This window comes from Narcine bancroftii, chromosome 13, assembly GCF_036971445.1.
Source record: "Narcine bancroftii isolate sNarBan1 chromosome 13, sNarBan1.hap1, whole genome shotgun sequence".
Classification (NCBI taxonomy): Eukaryota; Metazoa; Chordata; class Chondrichthyes; order Torpediniformes; family Narcinidae; genus Narcine; species Narcine bancroftii.
Genome location: NC_091481.1, coordinates 38,147,446 through 38,163,652, shown reverse-complemented (window position 1 = coordinate 38,163,652; position 16,207 = coordinate 38,147,446). Strand labels below are relative to the sequence as shown.

The 16,207-nt window shown below is 42.5% G+C and overlaps 1 protein-coding gene across 3 annotated transcripts in view; it reads left to right on the top strand.

Annotated features, from left to right (window-relative positions):
* The window catches only part of LOC138748290 (chloride anion exchanger-like), a 257,498-nt gene that overhangs the window by 131,999 nt on the left and 109,292 nt on the right, over window positions 1–16,207 (top strand). The window lies entirely within an intron of this gene.

Here is a 16,207-nt window from a genome sequence, read left to right as displayed (position 1 = left end):
TAGATGTGCCATCGTGTCATATAACCATTGAGTGTGAGAAGGAGGGACGGCATCTCTCCATCTCATCGATATTGATCATTCAACATAAGTTAGATGTGCCATCGTGTCATATAACCATTCAGTGTGAGAAGGAGGGACAGCATCTCTCCATCTCATCGATATTGATCATTCAACATACGTTAGATGTGCCATCGTGTCATATAACATTTGAGTGTGAGAAGGAGGGACGGCATCTCTCCATCTCATCGGTATTGATCATTCAACATAAGTTAGATGTACCATCGTGTCATATAACCATTGAGTGTGAGAAGGAGGGACGGCATCTCTCCATCTCATCGATATTGATCATTCAACATAAGTTAGATGTGCCATCGTGTCATATAACCATTGAGTGTGAGAAGGAGGGACGGCATCTCTCCATCTTATCGATATTGATCATTCAACATACGTTAGATGTGCCATTGTGTCATATAACCATTGAGTGTGAGAAGGAGGGACGGCATCTCTCCATCTCATCGATATTGATCATTCAACATAAGTTAGATGTGCCATCGTGACATGTAACCATTGAGTGTGAGAAGGAGGGACAGCATCTCTCCATCTCATCGATGTTGATCATTCAACATACGTTAGATGTGCCATCGTGTCATATAACCATTGAGTATTAGAAGGAGGGACGGCATCTCTCCATCTCATCGATATTGATCATTCAACATGTTAGATGTGCCATCGTGTCATATAACCATTGAGTGTGAGTAGGAGGGACGGCATCTCTCCATCTCATCGATATTGATCATTCAACATAAGTTAGATGTGCCATCGTGGTATATAACCATTGAGTGTGAGTAGGAGGGACGGCATCTCTCCATCTCATCGATATTGATCATTCAACATAAGTTAGATGTGCCATCGTGTCATATAACCATTGAGTGTAAGAAGGAGGGACGGCATCTCTCCATCTCATCGATATTGATCATTCAGCATAAGTTAGATGTGCCATCGTGTCATATTACCATTGAGTGTGAGAAGGTGGGACAGCATCTCTCCATCTCATCGATATTGATCATTCAGCATAAGTTAGATGTGCCATCGTGTCATATAAATATTGAGTGTGAGTAGGAGGGACGGCATCTCTCCATCTCATCGATATTGATCATTCAACATACGTTAGATGTGCCATCGTGTCATATAACCATTGAGTGTGAGAAGGAGGGCGGCATCTCTCCATCTCATCGATATTTATCATTCAACATACGTTAGATGTGCCATCGTGTCATATAACCATTGAGTGTGAGAAGGAGGGACGGCATCTCTCCATCTCATCGATATTGATCATTCAGCATAAGTTAGATGTGCCATCGTGTCATATAACCATTGAGTGTGAGAAGGAGGGACGGTATCTCTGCATCTCATCAATATTGATCATTTAGCATGTTAGATGTGCCATCGTGTCATATAACCATTGAGTGTGAGTAGGAGGGACGGCATCTCTCCATCTCATCAATATTGATCATTCAGCATGTTAGATGTGCCATCGTGTCATATAACCATTGTGTGTGAGAAGGAGGGACGGCATCTCTCCATCTCATCGATATTGATCATTCAGCATAAGTTAGATGTGCCATCGTGTCATATAACCATTGAGTGTGAGTAGGAGGGACGGCATCTCTCCATCTCATCAATATTGATCATTCAGCATGTTAGATGTGCCATCGTGTCATATAACCATTGAGTGTGAGTAGGAGGGACGGCATCTCTCCATCTCATCGATATTGATCATTCAACATAAGTTAGATGTGCCATCGTGTCATATAACCATTGAGTGTGAGAAGGAGGGACGGCATCTCTCCATCTCATCGATATTGATCATTCAGCATAAGTTAGATGTGCCATCGTGTCATATAACCATTGAGTGTGAGAAGGAGGGACGGCATCTCTCCATCTCATCGATATTTATCATTCAGCATAAGTTAGATGTGCCATCGTGTCATATAACCATTGAGTGTGAGAAGGAGGGACGGCATCTCTCCATCTCATCGATATTGATCATTCAACATAAGTTAGATGTGCCATCGTGTCATATAACCATTGAGTGTGAGAAGGAGGGACGGCATCTCTCCATCTCATCGATATTGATCATTCAACATAAGTTAGATGTGCCATCGTGTCATATAATCATTGAGTGTGAGAAGGAGGGACGGCATCTCTCCATCTCATCGATATTGATCATTCAGCATGTTAGATGTGCCATCGTGTCATATAACAATTGAGTGTGAGAAGGAGGGACGGCATCTCTCCATCTCATCGGTATTGATCATTCAGCATAGGTTAGATGTGCCATCGTGTCATATAACCATTGAGTGTGAGAAGGAGGGACGGCATCTCTCCATCTCATCGATATTGATCATTCAGCATAGGTTAGATGTGCCATCGTGTCATATAACCATTGAGTGTGAGAAGAAGGGACGGCATCTCTCCATCTCATCGATATTGATCATTCAGCATAAGTTAGATGTGCCATCGTGTCATATAACCATTGAGTGTGAGAAGGAGGGACGGCATCTCTCCATCTCATCGATATTGATCATTCAGCATAAGTTAGATGTGCCATCGTGTCATATAACCATTGAGTGTGAGAAGGAGGGACGGCATCTCTCCATCTCATCGATATTGATCATTCAACATACGTTAGATGTGCCATTGTGTCATATAACCATTGAGTGTGAGAAGGAGGGACGGCATCTCTCCATCTCATCGATATTGATCATTCAACATAAGTTAGATGTGCCATCGTGACATATAACCATTGAGTGTGAGAAGGAGGGACAGCATCTCTCCATCTCATCGATATTGATCATTCAACATACGTTAGATGTGCCATCGTGACATATAACCATTGAGTGTGAGAAGGAGGGACGGCATCTCTCCATTTCATCAATATTGATCATTCAGCATGTTAGATGTGCCATCGTGTCATATAACCATTGAGTGTGAGAAGGAGGGACGGCATCTCTCCATCTCATCGATATTGATCATTCAGCATAAGTTAGATGTGCTATCGTGTCATATAACCATTGAGTGTGAGAAGGAGGGACGGTATCTCTGCATCTCATCAATATTGATCATTTAGCATGTTAGATGTGCCATCGTGTCATATAACCATTGAGTGTGAGTAGGAGGGACGGCATCTCTCCATCTCATCAATATTGATCATTCAGCATGTTAGATGTGCCATCGTGTCATATAACCATTGAGTGTGAGAAGGAGGGACGGCATCTCTCCATCTCATCGATATTGATCATTCAGCATAAGTTAGATGTGCCATCGTGTCATATAACCATTGAGTGTGAGTAGGAGGGACGGCATCTCTCCATCTCATCAATATTGATCATTCAGCATGTTAGATGTGCCATCGTGTCATATAACCATTGAGTGTGAGTAGGAGGGACGGCATCTCTCCATCTCATCGATATTGATCATTCAACATAAGTTAGATGTGCCATCGTGTCGTATAACCATTGAGTGTGAGTAGGAGGGACGGCATCTCTCCATCTCATCGATATTGATCATTCAACATACGTTAGATGTGCCATCGTGTCATATAACCATTAAGTGTGAGAAGGAGGGACGGCATCTCTCCATCTCATCGATATTGATCATTCAGCATAAGTTAGATGTGCCATCGTGTCATATAACCATTGAGTGTGAGAAGGTGGGACAGCATCTCTCCATCTCATCGATATTGATCATTCAGCATAAGTTAGATGTGCCATCGTGTCATATAACCATTGAGTGTGAGTAGGAGGGACGGCATCTCTCCATCTCATCGATATTGATCATTCAACATACGTTAGATGTGCCATCGTGTCATATAACCATTGAGTGTGAGAAGGAGGGCGGCATCTCTCCATCTCATCGATATTGATCATTCAACATACGTTAGATGTGCCATCGTGTCATATAACCATTGAGTGTGAGAAGGAGGGACGGCATCTCTCCATCTCATCGATATTGATCATTCAGCATAAGTTAGATGTGCCATCGTGTCATATAACCATTGAGTGTGAGAAGGAGGGACGGCATCTCTCCATCTCATCGATATTGATCATTCAGCATAAGTTAGATGTGCCATCGTGTCATATAACCATTGAGTGTGAGAAGGAGGGACGGCATCTCTCCATCTCATCGATATTTATCATTCAGCATAAGTTAGATGTGCCATAGTGTCATATAACCATTGAGTGTGAGAAGGAGGGACGGGATCTCTCCATCTCATCGATATTGATCATTCAACATAAGTTAGATGTGCCATCGTGTCATATAACCATTGAGTGTGAGAAGGAGGGACGGCATCTCTCCATCTCATCGATATTGATCATTCAACATAAGTTAGATGTGCCATCGTGTCATATAATCATTGAGTGTGAGAAGGAGGGACGGCATCTCTCCATCTCATCGATATTGATCATTCAGCATGTTAGATGTGCCATCGTGTCATATAACCATTGAGTGTGAGAAGGAGGGACGGCATCTCTCCATCTCATCGGTATTGATCATTCAGCATAAGTTAGATGTGCCATCGTGTCATATAACCATTGAGTGTGAGAAGGAGGGACGGCATCTCTCCATCTCATCGATATTGATCATTCAACATAAGTTAGATTTGCCATCATGTCATATAACCATTGAGTGTGAGAAGGAGGGATGGCATCTCTCCAGCTCATCGATATTGATCATTCAGCATGTTAGATGTGCCATCGTGTCATATAACCATTGAGTGTGGGAAGGAGGGACGGCATCTCTCCATCTCATCGATATTAATCATTCAGCATAAGTTAGATGTGCCATCGTGTCATATAACCATTGAGTGTGAGAAGAAGGGACGGCATCTCTCCATCTCATCGATATTGATCATTCAGCATAAGTTAGATGTGCCATCGTGTCATATAACCATTGAGTGTGAGAAGGAGGGACGGCATCTCTCCATCTCATTGATATTGATCATTCAACATAAGTTAGATGTGCCATCGTGTCATATAACCATTGAGTGTGAGAAGGAGGGACGGCATCTCTCCATCTCATCGATATTGATCATTCAACATACGTTAGATGTGCCATTGTGTCATATAACCATTGAGTGTGAGAAGGAGGGACGGCATCTCTCCATCTCATCGATATTGATCATTCAACATAAGTTAGATGTGCCATCGTGACATATAACCATTGAGTGTGATAAGGAGGGACAGCATCTCTCCATCTCATCGATATTGATCATTCAACATACGTTAGATGTGCCATCGTGTCATATAACCATTGAGTATTAGAAGGAGGGACGGCATCTCTCCATCTCATCGATATTGATCATTCAACATAAGTTAAATGTGCCATCGTGTCATATAACCATTGAGTGTGAGAAGGAGGGACGGCATCTCTCCATCTCATCGATATTGATCATTCAACATACGTTAGATGTGCCATCGTGTCATATAACCATTGAGTGTGAGAAGGAGGGACGGCATCTCTCCATCTCATCGATATTGATCATCCAACATAAGTTAGATGTGCCATCGTGTCATATAACCATTGAGTGTGAGAAGGAGGGACAGCATCTCTCCATCTCATCGATATTGATCATTCAACATACGTTAGATGTGCCATCGTGTCATATAACCATTGAGTGTGAGAAGGAGGGACGGCATCTCTGCATCTCATCAATATTGATCATTTAGCATGTTGGATGTGCCATCGTGTCATATAACCATTGAGTGTGAGAAGGAGGGACGGCATCTCTCCATCTCATCGATATTGATCATTCAGCATAAGTTAGATGTGCCATCGTGTCATATAACCATTGAGTGTGAGAAGGTGGGACAGCATCTCTCCATCTCATCGATATTGATCATTCAGCATAAGTTAGATGTGCCATCGTGTCATATAACCATTGAGTGTGAGTAGGAGGGACGGCATCTCTCCATCTCATCGATATTGATCATTCAACATACGTTAGATGTGCCATCTTGTCATATAACCATTGAGTGTGAGAAGGAGGGCGGCATCTCTCCATCTCATCGATATTGATCATTCAACATACGTTAGATGTGCCATCTTGTCATATAACCATTGAGTGTGAGAAGGAGGGACGGCATCTCTCCATCTCATCGATATTGATCATTCAGCATAAGTTAGATGTGCCATCGTGTCATATAACCATTGAGTGTGAGAAGGAGGGACGGCATCTCTCCATCTCATCGATATTGATCATTCAGCATAAGTTAGATGTGCCATCGTGTCATATAACCATTGAGTGTGAGAAGGAGGGACGGCATCTCTCCATCTCATCGATATTTATCATTCAGCATAAGTTAGATGTGCCATCGTGTCATATAACCATTGAGTGTGAGAAGGAGGGACGGCATCTCTCCATCTCATCGATATTGATCATTCAACATAAGTTAGATGTGCCATCGTGTCATATAACCATTGAGTGTGAGAAGGAGGGACGGCATCTCTCCATCTCATCGATATTGATCATTCAACATAAGTTAGATGTGCCATCGTGTCATATAATCATTGAGTGTGAGAAGGAGGGACGGCATCTCTCCATCTCATCGATATTGATCATTCAACATTAGTTAGATTTGCCATCATGTCATATAACCATTGAGTGTGAGAAGGAGGGACGGCATCTCTCCAGCTCATCGATATTGATCATTCAGCATGTTAGATGTGCCATCGTGTCATATAACCATTGAGTGTGAGAAGGAGGGACGGCATCTCTCCATCTCATCGATATTGATCATTCAACATAAGTTAGATGTGCCATCGTGACATATAACCATTGAGTGTGAGAAGGAGGGACAGCATCTCTCCATCTCATCGATATTGATCATTCAACATACGTTAGATGTGCCATCGTGTCATATAACCATTGAGTATTAGAAGGAGGGACGGCATCTCTCCATCTCATCGATATTGATCATCCAACATAAGTTAGATGTGCCATCGTGTCATATAACCATTGAGTGTGAGAAGGAGGGACAGCATCTCTCCATCTCATCGATATTGATCATTCAACATACGTTAGATGTGCCATCGTGTCATATAACCATTGAGTGTGAGAAGGAGGGACGGCATCTCTCCATCTCATCGATATTGATCATTCAACATAAGTTAGATGTGCCATCGTGTCATATAACCATTCAGTGTGAGAAGGAGGGACAGCATCTCTCCATCTCATCGATATTGATCATTCAACATACGTTAGATGTGCCATCGTGTCATATAACATTTGAGTGTGAGAAGGAGGGACGGCATCTCTCCATCTCATCGGTATTGATCATTGAACATAAGTTAGATGTACCATCGTGTCATATAACCATTGAGTGTGAGAAGGAGGGACGGCATCTCTCCATCTCATCGATATTGATCATTCAACATAAGTTAGATGTGCCATCGTGTCATATAACCATTGAGTGTGAGAAGGAGGGACGGCATCTCTCCATCTCATCGATATTGATCATTCAACATACGTTAGATGTGCCATTGTGTCATATAACCATTGAGTGTGAGAAGGAGGGACGGCATCTCTCCATCTCATCGATATTGATCATTCAACATAAGTTAGATGTGCCATCGTGACATGTAACCATTGAGTGTGAGAAGGAGGGACAGCATCTCTCCATCTCATCGATGTTGATCATTCAACATACGTTAGATGTGCCATCGTGTCATATAACCATTGAGTATTAGAAGGAGGGACGGCATCTCTCCATCTCATCGATATTGATCATTCAACATGTTAGATGTGCCATCGTGTCATATAACCATTGAGTGTGAGTAGGAGGGACGGCATCTCTCCATCTCATCGATATTGATCATTCAACATAAGTTAGATGTGCCATCGTGGTATATAACCATTGAGTGTGAGTAGGAGGGACGGCATCTCTCCATCTCATCGATATTGATCATTCAACATAAGTTAGATGTGCCATCGTGTCATATAACCATTGAGTGTGAGAAGGAGGGACGGCATCTCTCCATCTCATCGATATTGATCATTCAGCATAAGTTAGATGTGCCATCGTGTCATATAACCATTGAGTGTGAGAAGGTGGGACAGCATCTCTCCATCTCATCGATATTGATCATTCAGCATAAGTTAGATGTGCCATCGTGTCATATAAATATTGAGTGTGAGTAGGAGGGACGGCATCTCTCCATCTCATCGATATTGATCATTCAACATACGTTAGATGTGCCATCGTGTCATATAACCATTGAGTGTGAGTAGGAGGGACGGCATCTCTCCATCTCATCAATATTGATCATTCAGCATGTTAGATGTGCCATCGTGTCATATAACCATTGAGTGTGAGAAGGAGGGACGGCATCTCTCCATCTCATCGATATTGATCATTCAGCATAAGTTAGATGTGCCATCGTGTCATATAACCATTGAGTGTGAGTAGGAGGGACGGCATCTCTCCATCTCATCAATATTGATCATTTAGCATGTTAGATGTGCCATCGTGTCATATAACCATTGAGTGTGAGTAGGAGGGACGGCATCTCTCCATCTCATCAATATTGATCATTCAGCATGTTAGATGTGCCATCGTGTCATATAACCATTGAGTGTGAGAAGGAGGGACGGCATCTCTCCATCTCATCGATATTGATCATTCAGCATAAGTTAGATGTGCCATCGTGTCATATAACCATTGAGTGTGAGTAGGAGGGACGGCATCTCTCCATCTCATCAATATTGATCATTCAGCATGTTAGATGTTCCATCGTGTCATATAACCATTGAGTGTGAGTAGGAGGGACGGCATCTCTCCATCTCATCGATATTGATCATTCAACATAAGTTAGATGTGCCATCGTGTCATATAACCATTGAGTGTGAGTAGGAGGGACGGCATGTCTCCATCTCATCGATATTGATCATTCAACATAAGTTAGATGTGCCATCGTGTCATATAACCATTGAGTGTGAGAAGGAGGGACGGCATCTCTCCATCTCATCGATATTGATCATTCAGCATAAGTTAGATGTGCCATCGTGTCATATAACCATTGAGTGTGAGAAGGTGGGACAGCATCTCTCCATCTCATCGATATTGATCATTCAGCATAAGTTAGATGTGCCATCGTGTCATATAACCATTGAGTGTGAGTAGGAGGGACGGCATCTCTCCATCTCATCGATATTGATCATTCAACATACGTTAGATGTGCCATCGTGTCATATAACCATTGAGTGTGAGAAGGAGGGCGGCATCTCTCCATCTCATCGATATTGATCATTCAACATACGTTAGATGTGCCATCGTGTCATATAACCATTGAGTGTGAGAAGGAGGGACGGCATCTCTCCATCTCATCGATATTGATCATTCAGCATAAGTTAGATGTGCCATCGTGTCATATAACCATTGAGTGTGAGAAGGAGGGACGGCATCTCTCCATCTCATCGATATTGATCATTCAGCATAAGTTAGATGTGCCATCGTGTCATATAACCATTGAGTGTGAGAAGGAGGGACGGCATCTCTCCATCTCATCGATATTTATCATTCAGCATAAGTTAGATGTGCCATCGTGTCATATAACCATTGAGTGTGAGAAGGAGGGACGGCATCTCTCCATCTCATCGATATTGATCATTCAACATAAGTTAGATGTGCCATCGTGTCATATAACCATTGAGTGTGAGAAGGAGGGACGGCATCTCTCCATCTCATCGATATTGATCATTCAACATAAGTTAGATGTGCCATCGTGTCATATAATCATTGAGTGTGAGAAGGAGGGACGGCATCTCTCCATCTCATCGATATTGATCATTCAGCATGTTAGATGTGCCATCGTGTCATATAACCATTGAGTGTGAGAAGGAGGGACGGCATCTCTCCATCTCATCGGTATTGATCATTCAGCATAAGTTAGATGTGCCATCGTGTCATATAACCATTGAGTGTGAGAAGGAGGGACGGCATCTCTCCATCTCATCGATATTGATCATTCAGCATAGGTTAGATGTGCCATCGTGTCATATAACCATTGAGTGTGAGAAGAAGGGACGGCATCTCTCCATCTCATCGATATTGATCATTCAGCATAAGTTAGATGTGCCATCGTGTCATATAACCATTGAGTGTGAGAAGGAGGGACGGCATCTCTCCATCTCATCGATATTGATCATTCAGCATAAGTTAGATGTGCCATCGTGTCATATAACCATTGAGTGTGAGAAGGAGGGACGGCATCTCTCCATCTCATCGATATTGATCATTCAACATACGTTAGATGTGCCATTGTGTCATATAACCATTGAGTGTGAGAAGGAGGGACGGCATCTCTCCATCTCATCGATATTGATCATTCAACATAAGTTAGATGTGCCATCGTGACATATAACCATTGAGTGTGAGAAGGAGGGACAGCATCTCTCCATCTCATCGATATTGATCATTCAACATACTTTAGATGTGCCATCGTGACATATAACCATTGAGTGTGAGAAGGAGGGACGGCATCTCTCCATTTCATCAATATTGATCATTCAGCATGTTAGATGTGCCATCGTGTCATATAACCATTGAGTGTGAGAAGGAGGGACGGCATCTCTCCATCTCATCGATATTGATCATTCAGCATAAGTTAGATGTGCCATCGTGTCATATAACCATTGAGTGTGAGAAGGAGGGACGGTATCTCTGCATCTCATCAATATTGATCATTTATCATGTTAGATGTGCCATCGTGTCATATAACCATTGAGTGTGAGTAGGAGGGACGGCATCTCTCCATCTCATCAATATTGATCATTCAGCATGTTAGATGTGCCATCGTGTCATATAACCATTGAGTGTGAGAAGGAGGGACGGCATCTCTCCATCTCATCGATATTGATCATTCAGCATAAGTTAGATGTGCCATCGTGTCATATAACCATTGAGTGTGAGTAGGAGGGACGGCATCTCTCCATCTCATCGATATTGATCATTCAACATACGTTAGATGTGCCATCGTGTCATATAACCATTGAGTGTGAGAAGGAGGGACGGCATCTCTCCATCTCATCGATATTGATCATTCAGCATAAGTTAGATGTGCCATCGTGTCATATAACCATTGAGTGTGAGAAGGAGGGACGGCATCTCTCCATCTCATCGATATTGATCATTCAGCATAAGTTGGATGTGCCATCGTGTCATATAACCATTGAGTGTGAGAAGGAGGGACGGCATCTCTCCATCTCATCGATATTTATCATTCAGCATAAGTTAGATGTGCCATCGTGTCATATAACCATTGAGTGTGAGAAGGAGGGACGGCATCTCTCCATCTCATCGATATTGATCATTCAACATAAGTTAGATGTGCCATCGTGTCATATAACCATTGAGTGTGAGAAGGAGGGACGGCATCTCTCCATCTCATCGATATTGATCATTCAACATAAGTTAGATGTGCCATCGTGTCATATAATCATTGAGTGTGAGAAGGAGGGACGGCATCTCTCCATCTCATCGATATTGATCATTCAACATTAGTTAGATTTGCCATCATGTCATATAACCATTGAGTGTGAGAAGGAGGGACGGCATCTCTCCAGCTCATCGATATTGATCATTCAGCATGTTAGATGTGCCATCGTGTCATATAACCATTGAGTGTGAGAAGGAGGGACGGCATCTCTCCATCTCATCGATATTGATCATTCAACATAAGTTAGATGTGCCATCGTGACATATAACCATTGAGTGTGAGAAGGAGGGACAGCATCTCTCCATCTCATCGATATTGATCATTCAACATACGTTAGATGTGCCATCGTGTCATACAACCATTGAGTATTAGAAGGAGGGACGGCATCTCTCCATCTCATCGATATTGATCATTCAACATAAGTTAAATGTGCCATCGTGTCATATAACCATTGAGTGTGAGAAGGAGGGACGGCATCTCTCCATCTCATCGATATTGATCATTCAACATACGTTAGATGTGCCATCGTGTCATATAACCATTGAGTATGAGAAGGAGGGACGGCATCTCTCCATCTCATCGATATTGATCATCCAACATAAGTTAGATGTGCCATCGTGTCATATAACCATTGAGTGTGAGAAGGAGGGACAGCATCTCTCCATCTCATCGATATTGATCATTCAACATACGTTAGATGTGCCATCGTGTCATATAACCATTGAGTGTGAGAAGGAGGGACGGCATCTCTCCATCTCATCGATATTGATCATTCAACATAAGTTAGATGTGCCATCGTGTCATATAACCATTCAGTGTGAGAAGGAGGGACAGCATCTCTCCATCTCATCGATATTGATCATTCAACATACGTTAGATGTGCCATCGTGTCATATAACATTTGAGTGTGAGAAGGAGGGACGGCATCTCTCCATCTCATCGGTATTGATCATTCAACATAAGTTAGATGTACCATCGTGTCATATAACCATTGAGTGTGAGAAGGAGGGACGGCATCTCTCCATCTCATCGATATTGATCATTCAACATAAGTTAGATGTGCCATCGTGTCATATAACCATTGAGTGTGAGAAGGAGGGACGGCATCTCTCCATCTTATCGATATTGATCATTCAACATACGTTAGATGTGCCATTGTGTCATATAACCATTGAGTGTGAGAAGGAGGGACGGCATCTCTCCATCTCATCGATATTGATCATTCAACATAAGTTAGATGTGCCATCGTGACATGTAACCATTGAGTGTGAGAAGGAGGGACAGCATCTCTCCATCTCATCGATGTTGATCATTCAACATACGTTAGATGTGCCATCGTGTCATATAACCATTGAGTATTAGAAGGAGGGACGGCATCTCTCCATCTCATCGATATTGATCATTCAACATGTTAGATGTGCCATCGTGTCATATAACCATTGAGTGTGAGTAGGAGGGACGGCATCTCTCCATCTCATCGATATTGATCATTCAACATAAGTTAGATGTGCCATCGTGGTATATAACCATTGAGTGTGAGTAGGAGGGACGGCATCTCTCCATCTCATCGATATTGATCATTCAACATAAGTTAGATGTGCCATCGTGTCATATAACCATTGAGTGTAAGAAGGAGGGACGGCATCTCTCCATCTCATCGATATTGATCATTCAGCATAAGTTAGATGTGCCATCGTGTCATATAACCATTGAGTGTGAGAAGGTGGGACAGCATCTCTCCATCTCATCGATATTGATCATTCAGCATAAGTTAGATGTGCCATCGTGTCATATAAATATTGAGTGTGAGTAGGAGGGACGGCATCTCTCCATCTCATCGATATTGATCATTCAACATACGTTAGATGTGCCATCGTGTCATATAACCATTGAGTGTGAGAAGGAGGGCGGCATCTCTCCATCTCATCGATATTTATCATTCAACATACGTTAGATGTGCCATCGTGTCATATAACCATTGAGTGTGAGAAGGAGGGACGGCATCTCTCCATCTCATCGATATTGATCATTCAGCATAAGTTAGATGTGCCATCGTGTCATATAACCATTGAGTGTGAGAAGGAGGGACGGTATCTCTGCATCTCATCAATATTGATCATTTAGCATGTTAGATGTGCCATCGTGTCATATAACCATTGAGTGTGAGTAGGAGGGACGGCATCTCTCCATCTCATCAATATTGATCATTCAGCATGTTAGATGTGCCATCGTGTCATATAACCATTGTGTGTGAGAAGGAGGGACGGCATCTCTCCATCTCATCGATATTGATCATTCAGCATAAGTTAGATGTGCCATCGTGTCATATAACCATTGAGTGTGAGTAGGAGGGACGGCATCTCTCCATCTCATCAATATTGATCATTCAGCATGTTAGATGTGCCATCGTGTCATATAACCATTGAGTGTGAGTAGGAGGGACGGCATCTCTCCATCTCATCGATATTGATCATTCAACATAAGTTAGATGTGCCATCGTGTCATATAACCATTGAGTGTGAGAAGGAGGGACGGCATCTCTCCATCTCATCGATATTGATCATTCAGCATAAGTTAGATGTGCCATCGTGTCATATAACCATTGAGTGTGAGAAGGAGGGACGGCATCTCTCCATCTCATCGATATTTATCATTCAGCATAAGTTAGATGTGCCATCGTGTCATATAACCATTGAGTGTGAGAAGGAGGGACGGCATCTCTCCATCTCATCGATATTGATCATTCAACATAAGTTAGATGTGCCATCGTGTCATATAACCATTGAGTGTGAGAAGGAGGGACGGCATCTCTCCATCTCATCGATATTGATCATTCAACATAAGTTAGATGTGCCATCGTGTCATATAATCATTGAGTGTGAGAAGGAGGGACGGCATCTCTCCATCTCATCGATATTGATCATTCAGCATGTTAGATGTGCCATCGTGTCATATAACCATTGAGTGTGAGAAGGAGGGACGGCATCTCTCCATCTCATCGGTATTGATCATTCAGCATAGGTTAGATGTGCCATCGTGTCATATAACCATTGAGTGTGAGAAGGAGGGACGGCATCTCTCCATCTCATCGATATTGATCATTCAGCATAGGTTAGATGTGCCATCGTGTCATATAACCATTGAGTGTGAGAAGAAGGGACGGCATCTCTCCATCTCATCGATATTGATCATTCAGCATAAGTTAGATGTGCCATCGTGTCATATAACCATTGAGTGTGAGAAGGAGGGACGGCATCTCTCCATCTCATCGATATTGATCATTCAGCATAAGTTAGATGTGCCATCGTGTCATATAACCATTGAGTGTGAGAAGGAGGGACGGCATCTCTCCATCTCATCGATATTGATCATTCAACATACGTTAGATGTGCCATTGTGTCATATAACCATTGAGTGTGAGAAGGAGGGACGGCATCTCTCCATCTCATCGATATTGATCATTCAACATAAGTTAGATGTGCCATCGTGACATATAACCATTGAGTGTGAGAAGGAGGGACAGCATCTCTCCATCTCATCGATATTGATCATTCAACATACGTTAGATGTGCCATCGTGACATATAACCATTGAGTGTGAGAAGGAGGGACGGCATCTCTCCATTTCATCAATATTGATCATTTAGCATGTTAGATGTGCCATCGTGTCATATAACCATTGAGTGTGAGAAGGAGGGACGGCATCTCTCCATCTCATCGATATTGATCATTCAGCATAAGTTAGATGTGCTATCGTGTCATATAACCATTGAGTGTGAGAAGGAGGGACGGTATCTCTGCATCTCATCAATATTGATCATTTAGCATGTTAGATGTGCCATCGTGTCATATAACCATTGAGTGTGAGTAGGAGGGACGGCATCTCTCCATCTCATCAATATTGATCATTCAGCATGTTAGATGTGCCATCGTGTCATATAACCATTGAGTGTGAGAAGGAGGGACGGCATCTCTCCATCTCATCGATATTGATCATTCAGCATAAGTTAGATGTGCCATCGTGTCATATAACCATTGAGTGTGAGAAGGAGGGACGGTATCTCTGCATCTCATCAATATTGATCATTTAGCATGTTAGATGTGCCATCGTGTCATATAACCATTGAGTGTGAGTAGGAGGGACGGCATCTCTCCATCTCATCAATATTGATCATTCAGCATGTTAGATGTGCCATCGTGTCATATAACCATTGAGTGTGAGAAGGAGGGACGGCATCTCTCCATCTCATCGATATTGATCATTCAGCATAAGTTAGATGTGCCATCGTGTCATATAACCATTGAGTGTGAGTAGGAGGGACGGCATCTCTCCATCTCATCAATATTGATCATTCAGCATGTTAGATGTTCCATCGTGTCATATAACCATTGAGTGTGAGTAGGAGGGACGGCATCTCTCCATCTCATCGATATTGATCATTCAACATAAGTTAGATGTGCCATCGTGTCATATAACCATTGAGTGTGAGTAGGAGGGACGGCATGTCTCCATCTCATCGATATTGATCATTCAACATAAGTTAGATGTGCCATCGTGTCATATAACCATTGAGTGTGAGAAGGAGGGACGGCATCTCTCCATCTCATCGATATTGATCATTCAGCATAAGTTAGATGTGCCATCGTGTCATATAACCATTGAGTGTGAGAAGGTGGGACAGCATCTCTCCATCTCATCGATATTGATCATT